This window comes from Desmodus rotundus, chromosome 7 (assembly GCF_022682495.2).
Source record: "Desmodus rotundus isolate HL8 chromosome 7, HLdesRot8A.1, whole genome shotgun sequence".
In the NCBI taxonomy this organism is placed as follows: domain Eukaryota; kingdom Metazoa; phylum Chordata; class Mammalia; order Chiroptera; family Phyllostomidae; genus Desmodus; species Desmodus rotundus.
In genome coordinates, this window is record NC_071393.1 from 29,437,925 (window position 1) to 29,447,673 (window position 9,749).

Genomic DNA, 9,749 nt, shown 5'->3' on the forward strand with positions numbered 1-9,749 from the left:
GAGTAATTAAGGTAATGTATGCACCTTAAACATACATAATGCTATTTGTCAATTAAATCTCAATTTGTAAAAAGGTAATATACATGAAGCATTTTGCTCAGTGCCTGGCACATAGCTAATGCTTACTTAAGTAGCTCTGCTCCCGTTGCTGCTGGCCAGACTAACTGATAGAAGCAACCCCAAATGATTAATGCTGGAACCTTGGGCTACCTTGGGCAAAGAGAAAGAGAGGGTGGGGGAGAGGATGTATCGGGAAGGAGGTGATGAGTACTAGGGAGTATTCCCCTGGTACGGGCACAGACTATCTATTTACTTCTTGAAGATAATTTTAAGAAAGATGACATCTTCTTATTGAATGGCCGCACCATTCATGTTCCTACTTTCCCCCAGCCAGAGTTTGAAAATGTTAAGTTGGAAAATAATTTAAAATCAACCCCAAGGCTATTTTCTTTTGGCAGGGTGTGAAGAGAACCAAGAGGCAAAGAGCATTTATTGAGTATCTACCAGGGACCCTAACTTTGCAAGCCTGGGGAGGCAGTTTGGAGAGACAGGGTAGAAATATAGGAAAAGTATGAGCCCTATATCTACTTCAAGTACACTCGCATGCACACATCTCTAAAGACAGGCAACCAAAAACGTGCAAACCAAACACACAAAAACAACCAAGAGCTTCTCTGTGAATTTTACTTGATTAGGAATATATTTTCATCATGAAGATGATACAGACTCAGTTATAGTATAGAAAATAATATTGGGAGACAGGGAAGCTGAGAGCTCTGTGATCTACTCAGTTTGTTTCTGCAAGCATTTAGTGAACCTTGTAAAATGTTTGTATACATGTGAAGGATTTTTCTCATATGTATACATGTTACCTCTACTTTGAAGGCAATGGTTTAATTTCATCTACTGTAACTTTAGTATTTCCAGTGCATAATATTGTAATCCCAAAATTGACATGAAAATACTTTTGTGATTGACTGCTATATTATTTGACAGTTCCCAGGTTAAAAAATAATAGTAGTAATTTAGTGCAGATTACCATATCCCTGTCTGTTGTCTGGAAGGCGGCAGCTCCTCAGAATGGTGTGGCAATAGTACCGTGTGCCTTTAAAAATGTGCCACGTGAGCTTCTTGGGGAGGACAGTGATATGGACAGGGGGATTGGAGGAATCTCTTCAAACCTTCAGAACCAGGCTAAAACAGAGCCTCCACCTTGTATTCTGAGATCTTAGCCTCACGAAACTCAATTATTATTCAAAATTGGTTTAATCTGTCTTCTTTCTGGAAGGCCTCAGCACCTCTCCATCTACACAAATAATCTCTATCCAAATCAAGATCCAGTTCATCTGCTTCTCCCCCAGAAAACCCACGCCTGCCCCCAGGGATGGGTACCCACGTGATGGCAGATGTACCACTCGCTGGGCTTTTGGCATAGGCTAAATACTACATTAATGTGTTTTACCTTTTTTTGTTGCCATGTTGTGTTTTTCCAAGGAGGCTATGCATCATTTTTTTCTATGGTAATATACTTAAATAATTCAAAAGTCAAAAACTATAAAAATTGCTAAGTGAAATAAGCCAGGCGGTGAGGGACAAATACCATATGATCTCACCTTTAACTGGAACATAATCAATAGAAGAAAAAAGCAAACAAAATATAACCAGAGACATTGAAGTTAAGAACAATCTAACAATAGCTGGGGGGGGGACAGTGGGAAGAGGGGATTACAGGAACTACTATAAAGGACACATGGACAAAACCAAGGGGGAGGGTGGAGGTGGGGGAGGGAGGTGGGTTCAGCTGGGGTGGGGTGGAGGGATGGGGAGAAAGGCATACAACTGTAATTGAATAACAATAAAAATTTAAAAAAAATTATAGAGTGAAAAACCTCTCCTATCCCTCCCATATCCCTCCATTCCCCCTTTGGGGACAAACACTGCTGTCACCCTCTAGGTTTCCTTTCAGAGATGTTTTAAGCGTATACAGACTATACACACACACACACACACACACACACATAAACAAAAAAGATTTACCCGTAAAATATATGTCTGTATCCTCACACCTACACACATCCTTTCTCCTCTTTATACAAAGGTTAGAATACTACACATTCTTTTTTTTTTCTTTTCTTTTTTTCTAAATGTTGAGGTCTCAGTCAGGCTTGAAAACACTTTAAAACAAGTCCTTGGCAACCTCCAAATTATTCTTGGTGACTTAGACATGTGTCTGGCAATAATCTTGGGACCAGAAGTATATGTAAAAAGTCACTTTGGCAGACTAGATACTCTTTTGCACCTTGGTTTTTTTAGTTAACAACCTTTTGGGGGGTTGCATGTTCTAACAGTTGTGGCTGTATCATGATTTACTTACCTAAGTCCCCTTTGATGGTAGGGTATTTAGGATGTTTCCAATCTTTTGCTATTACAAACAATACTGCAATAAATAAATGCAATAAATAACCATACATATTATTTTGCCTATGGGCAAGCATACCTGTAGAAATTCTTAGACAAAGAATTCCCAGATCAAGTTTGTAATTTTCATGGCCTTTGCCAAACTGTACTCCATAGAGGTATTATCAGTTTATACTTCTCTCTGTATCAGGCAGTCCCAGGTGACTCTCGTGCCAATGATCGAAGGACAACACTCTTGTTTTCAGTATGTCTGTTACCTACTGAGAGCCTCAGTTATTCTGTCTGCAAAGTGGGGATAATGTCATTCACCTCTGAGACCTCTTGTGGGAACTGTTTCATGAGAAACATATGCAACACAGTTTTAAAAACTGAACAGCAGGACAAACATATTAATTATTAAGGATAATAGCTTCTAGCACTTTGTGATAGGCATTCTATTACAACCTTTAATATATTGTCTTTAATCTACACTGCAGAGTAAATAGAATTAGTGTAGTTTTACAGTTCAAGAAATTGAAGCTCGGAGAAGCAACTTATAAGACCACACATCTGGTAAGTGGCAAAAGAAGTCTTCAAACTCAAACTTGCGCAGGTGCAAAGACCGGGCTCTTTCCACTGAGACTTATTATGACTTATAATTTAAGTAAGTAAGCTACTAGTATTGCATTTATAATTTTTATAAAATTTTATGTAAATCGTGTATCAAATATAGAACAGCTTATTTGCAGGATTCTGAGATTACCATTAGTAGAGTGAATCTGGACTAGTATCTAGAAATATGGTTATGATTTTATTAATAAGTACTTTGAGAGATAGTCAGAAGACTTTATTTTTACTTTTGAGGATAATGGGGTGAGCATAGGAGCCACTGAAGGTGTTTTGAGCAGAGGTGAAATTTAGAAAATTTCATGCCAAGTCACTATGAAGGAGAAATTAGAGGAAAGGTACTAGAAAATCCAGAGAGTAAATTATTGGTGTTTCCAGAAATGAGTCCATTCAGCCATTCAGCCAATAAACAACCATTCATTCATTCAACAAATATTATGAGTCATGTGTATGGATGTCAGACGTGGTAGTAGCAGCGTCACAGACGAAGACACACGTGGCCTCTGCTTTGAGACTTGCGAACCTCCTGCTAAGGGCACGATCTTGCAGCTCCCAGGGTCACTGTTCCCGTTGTCACTCCAGCCCTTTCTTCCCGGGCCTGAGTGATGGCTCACTGTGCACATATGATTGCTAGTCTGTGCTTAAAATCCTTTGGTAGTATTTATGCATATTTTACTACAATAAAAATTTTTCTTAAATCCTTGGTAGTCTCCCAGTGCTCTAAACTCTTTAACATGCCACATTCTCTCCCATCCCAGAGCCTTAGTACATGCTGCCCTCTCTGCCAGGAACATTTATTGCTCCAGCTACATCTCACTCCAACCCTGGCTTATTTCTATACAATTCTCAATGAAAACAAATCACCTCCCCCTGGAAGCCATTCCTAATGCCTGCAGGTGTATTAGGTGCCTTGCCTCTATGCTACCATATAGTTCTGCTATCATAATATTTTTCTCACTGTTTTGAAAATGCCTGTTTGATCACTTCTCTCTCTCAGTAGAATAAACTGCATACTCTACCTAAGGAGGACCAATTATATCCCACACATCTATTTCAATGTCTGGCACATGGTAAGATCTCAAAAATTGACTAACTTACTGAATATCAAATGGGGCAGAAATCCTCGTTGGCAATAGTTGGGATGGCTGGTTATCCAATAACAATTGTGAGGAGGGTGGTTGCTATGACAACCGTAAGCTTATTAAGCACCACAAGCCTCAACTGCACAAGAAAAACCCAGAATCAAGCAGGTTCAAGATCTTTAGGCTCAGACTCCCTGGTCTATATAGTTCTTTGTATTTTTTTAGAATCCTAGAATGCTAAGGCTGGTAGACCCTTAGAGTTTTTTCCTTTTTGTATTACTTGTACAAATAAGTTCCAAAGAAAGTAAGCAATTTGTCCAAAGTCACGCTGCAAACTAGTGGCAAAGCTGAGGCTAGAAAACCCAAATAACTCCACACCAGTGAAGTGTTAACATTTCGCGACTCCCAACAGTGTATCAGTCACAGGCAGGTTTGCAGAATTTCTCATTAAGCTGAATTCTTCATGTTGTTTACTCAAAGCCTCATTCATCTATCCAGTAATTCATTCACTCCTTCAGCCAGTGTTTTAATGTTACTACATGTCTTGCACTACTAAATGCTGCATAACAGAGGAAACTGTCTAGTGCAGGCCCCTTGGTCTTCGTGTGAGTTTGGCTGTGGAATGAGAGAAACTGGACAATACATAATGACAAAGTACTGCCTTGTAGATTATTTGCCATTCACAATGTGATCAGGCTGTCGCCACGTCCACCCCTTGGTCAGTCTCAGTATCCCTAACGGCAGGACAACCAGCATTATGCGGGCCGTGACTGTGATGCTACGTGAAGTATACACCAGCACCTATACAGTAGTCCTGCCAAATGTTTCACCTGAATCCAATCAGGTCAGACCCAACTTCAAGCTACAGGAAATACGAAGGACAGAACAGCAATCTAAAACTACACGGCGTGAAAGCAGTCAGACCCAGGAGGATCAGCATTCTGCGGGGCAATTCCTCCTTCCTTCCTTCCTTCCTTCCTACCTACCTTCCTTCCTTCCTTCCTTCCTTCCTTCCCTCCCTCCCTCCCTCCCTCCCTCCTCCTTCTTTCCTTCCTTCCTTCTTTAAAGCAATGCCATGAGAAAGGTGACATAAAGTGAGGGCTGGTGACTTACATGACAACATCAAATGCTATGTATCATCCTTGATGGAATGTCACTTTGGACACACCAACCATAAGAATACATTTAGAGAAACAGAAAAACTTGAATATGGACGAGGTATTAAATGATATTGAGGAATCACTGTTAATTTTTTTGATGTGATAATGGTGTTGTGGTTATATAGGAAAATATCCTTTTGTTTTTTTTTAAAAAGTGCATCTTTTAAAAAAAATTTAATCTTTATTGTATTTTTTTCCATTACTATTTAGTCCCCTGATACACCCCTCTCCTCCAAAATGGTGCATTCTTAAGTAATTAGGGTGAAACATGTGATGTCTGAATTTATTTCAAACTTCAGTGGAAGGGATGAAATAAATATGACGAAAGGGTAATTGATACATGGAAGTTCCCTATACTATTTTCTTTATTTTTCTATTTGTTGAAAATTTCCCTAATGAAAAGAAAAAGGTAAGAGTGAAAATACCATCTGGCCATAGAAAGGAAGCAGAATGACAGTAAAAGTCAGAGTATGCTCGCTACCCCTTGTCCCTAAAGCAACACAGAAACACAGGCAAAGCTCTCTAGAAGTCTACTGAAAAGGAAGACCTCTTGGTAAAGAAAACTTCCTGGAGGAGGGGAACTTGAAGGAATGAAAGGGAAACATGCGCTGGCAGAACCATGGGTCAGCAAGGCCCACAGTTTAAAGACACACTGACCTCTGTCCTCCCACCGTGGGCTGCGGGAGGAGCACCGCCTAGTCTAGCCCCCTGAGATGCTGAGCCTCATTGTCTAACTTGATATTAACAGTTCAGTCGCTGATGAGCTCAGAGCCTGACCTCCCACCATGCACCCCTGTAAGCTCCCAGCCAAATAATCAAAGGGAACTGCAAGCATAAAGGGATGCTCATTGACAAAGAAACGACCTCCAGCTACTTGTTACACCAGTTCGGGGGTCACCTCAGCTCAACCCACTTAGTACTTTCTGGAGAGATGCTGCGACACCCCTGCCTGTCCCAACCATGGGCTCTAAGTCTAGCCCCAGCAACCCCAGGCCTGGAGCCTCTGAGAGCCAGAGGGGCATGTTTTCTCTCAAGCTCAACATTGCCCACTAGCCCTTGTCCCTTAAGAACAAATCTAGCGAGCCCACATCAAACAAAACAACAGCCGAATGGATGATGTTGCCATTTATATGCTCTGACTAATGCAGTTCCTGATTTCCCTTCCAAATTAAATGCATTTCGCTTAGTACATTTTCAACAGACGTTACTCATCTGCTCGATTAATGAGTTTGCTGTGAAAGCGTACTTTGGTAGCAATTTGAAACAAAAGGACCTTAACGTGACTGAGGCTTTGCTTCCCCTTCTCTCTCCATCTTAGCCTCTCCTCCTCCCCTCCCTCCCCAGGGCACCTACTTCACTGAAGCGAGGACGGGGAAGCTGGAATTGGCTGAGGGTTCTCTTCTGTGTCACTACACTACATTAGGAATAAAACCTTCCACTTAAACACTTAAATGAAAACATCGAGAAACTAATTTACTATTTGCAATCACATGATTTAAGCCGAAGCTGCCTTAATTTCCTTCCCATTTTGCTTCATATTCGATGTGAGCGCACACTAGATTGGTCTATGAAAAGGCTGTCTTCGAATCACAACACTTAAGACCTCTTTCATTTTCTTTTTGATTAAATAATTGAAATTCCTGTCAGGGCCTGCACTTTACTGATGCACAGATTTGGTGTGTGAGGATAAAGACTGCTTTTTGTTTGCTGCGTGGGTCTTAAAAGCCAGCAGGCTTTACTTCATTGAGGGGCAGATAAAATGGACCCATGCTATTCACCCATTTCACAGAAATTTCCTGCACCCATTAAATGACTGCTTGAGACAAGGTACGGAAAGCACCTCCTCTCATTTAACCATCTTTGTTCACCTGGAGGCCTCTGCCTGCTGCAAAGAGCTCAGCTACCCAATGCCAACTGCATCCATTAGGAAAATAAAGACAGAAGCCCACATGCATATATGTACAATGGAAGCAAAACACACAGATACCAAAAAGAAATAATTAGTCACAGAACCCTTCATTCGCTTCAACTACAGAAACCTGAGGTCATTTACATTCTGTGAAGGGCTGTGGCAACAGCACAGCCCAGCATGGCCATGGGCCTCTGGGCCCTTTGAGGTTGAAGCAAGTGCATCTTAAAGGGGGCAGAGGGGAGGGAAGGCCCTCACTGGACAGGTAAGCTGAACCACCTTTTCCCCAGTACCATCACCTGAGGAGCTGGTGACGGGCCAGCAGCAGGTGCTCTGTGGCTCTGTTCTTCAACACTGGATTCTGTAACACAGACACAGTCTCATTTTAGAATGGGCACCTGAGTTTAAATTCCGATCACACAGCCTTGTTTATCAGGCCAATCCTGAGACATGCCTGGATGCTCACCCTAGCTCCACCCAGCTGTGTGTCCTTGGGGACATTACCTGCCACCTCATGGTCTTAGCCTTGTCTATAAGATGGGATATAAATAAATTGTCCCTCCCTCCTTAAAGGATGGTTGGAAGCATTTCATGAGACACTGCCTGGAAAGTGGAAGTGAGTCTGGCACGTGGTACTTGCTGAATGAAAGTTCGTCAGGACTATTACCTGCTTATGCAGCTTTAGATGGTGTCGACATCTGGACCATGCTCATCTTCCCTCACATAATGTCCTTTCAGAGGATGGTCTTACCCACATTTCACCCAGTAAAAAACAAATAAAGAAAAGCCCACATTTGGGTACAGGAGCAGAGCCACATGCTGTACACACACAAGCACCCACACACACGCACCCACACACACACCCACACACATGCACCCACACACAAGCACGATGTGTGTGTGCGCACACACACAGTGTAATTTTACAGCAGGAAATGGCCTTAAAGGATATCAGGTCCAACCTCCACCCAAATTAAGCCTCCCACCGAAACATCCGAGACAGTTCAACAACCTCCACATACGAAGCCTCAGTTTACCTTGGAGGTAACCTCTATGACTGACCCCTATTCTGACCTCTGGAGTCACACAGAAGAAAGCTCACTGCTACAGAGAAGTCTTTCCAATATTGTTTTTTTAATTCGAAACATTAAAAAAAATTCTCCTGTTTTCTGTGAGTGTTCTCTTCCAAGCCTGTACGCCCCAGAACTCACGCTGCTCCTTGTGACACTGTCTTGAAAAAGGGTGCCTGCCTTGCATGAAACATAAACTTCCAAAGAGGACCTGAATGATGCTTTGACACACAGGTTGTATTCACTCACTGATTCACTAATTAATCCAATATTTATGGACAGCAGAAACTAAGCTAGTCACGTGTATGGACAAATATATTAAATGGCACAATAAATGCAGTGCAGAAGAGATCTCCTCCTCAGCATGCTGACTACAGTTATTACCACTGTATTGCACATTTGAAAGTTGCTGAGAGTAGGTCTTAAAAGTTCTCATCATATGAGAAAACAACGTGTGACTGTCTGAGGTGATGCACGTTCCTGGTTTACTGTGGTGGCCACTTCACAATACATACCAAAGTCGAGTCATTGTATGGTACCCCTGAAATGAATAAATGTTGTATGTGAATTATATCTCAATGTAAAAATAACTTTAAAATCCTACGCAATGGACAGAAAAGATCACCTCTTGATGGTGCCTGCCGAAGATTATGCGTGTTGGCCCATTACATTCAACCATGGCTTTTAGGATTATACATTTTGTTCTCAGTGGTTATGGGCTAAGAGGCCATGAATTTGTTTTCACCTTAGTGTAAGGAATTAAAAAAAAAAAAGATGCAATTCCCTCAAAAATTCCTTGACACTTCTCAGTGCCGAACAAAAAGGTCTTGGCATTATACCGTCACCCAGGCCCCCTGCTTCATGGCAAGGGCACAAGTGACTGAGAATGAACCCCACACGCGATGAAGAAAGTGAAAGGAGACTTAACAAAGGTGAGATTTCCACCGAGGAAGGCTTCTGTGGGTGGTGAGTGGGCATTTGGACAGGGAGAGGAGCGCCCCCTGATGGCAGCCACCAGGAATGGGACAAACATGGCCCTGCTTGGAGGCCTGAGGAGAGATGCGGTCATGTGAAGCCCCCAGCCAGCCAGCCAGGCTTCTCCTCGCTGAAGCAGAGCAGACGATGCTGGGTATTTATTTCCAACTGTCAGTCTATGACAAGGATGGGGCCTTCGAGCTTCCACATTCAGGAAGTCCGTGGCCCTGCGTGGTTAACCCGACAGCCTCCCAGCCTCAGACCTTCAAGTCTGCCTTTCCCGCCATGCTCCTAGCTCTTCATTGTGCCCCAGGTATAATTTTTCAGTGTTTGAATCATTTGATTTCCATTTCTAAGCCTGCTGGACAGCTCAGCAAGTGAGATATTAGCCAAGCAAACCTGTGGCCCTGAACTGCTCGGTCACGGCTTCGGCAGAGAGGGTGACTTTGAAGAGTTGTGACCCAAACAGTCTGAGGAAAGAAACAAAGACGGTTGCTGTGACAGTGGCCTGGAGAATGTGCCTCGGCCT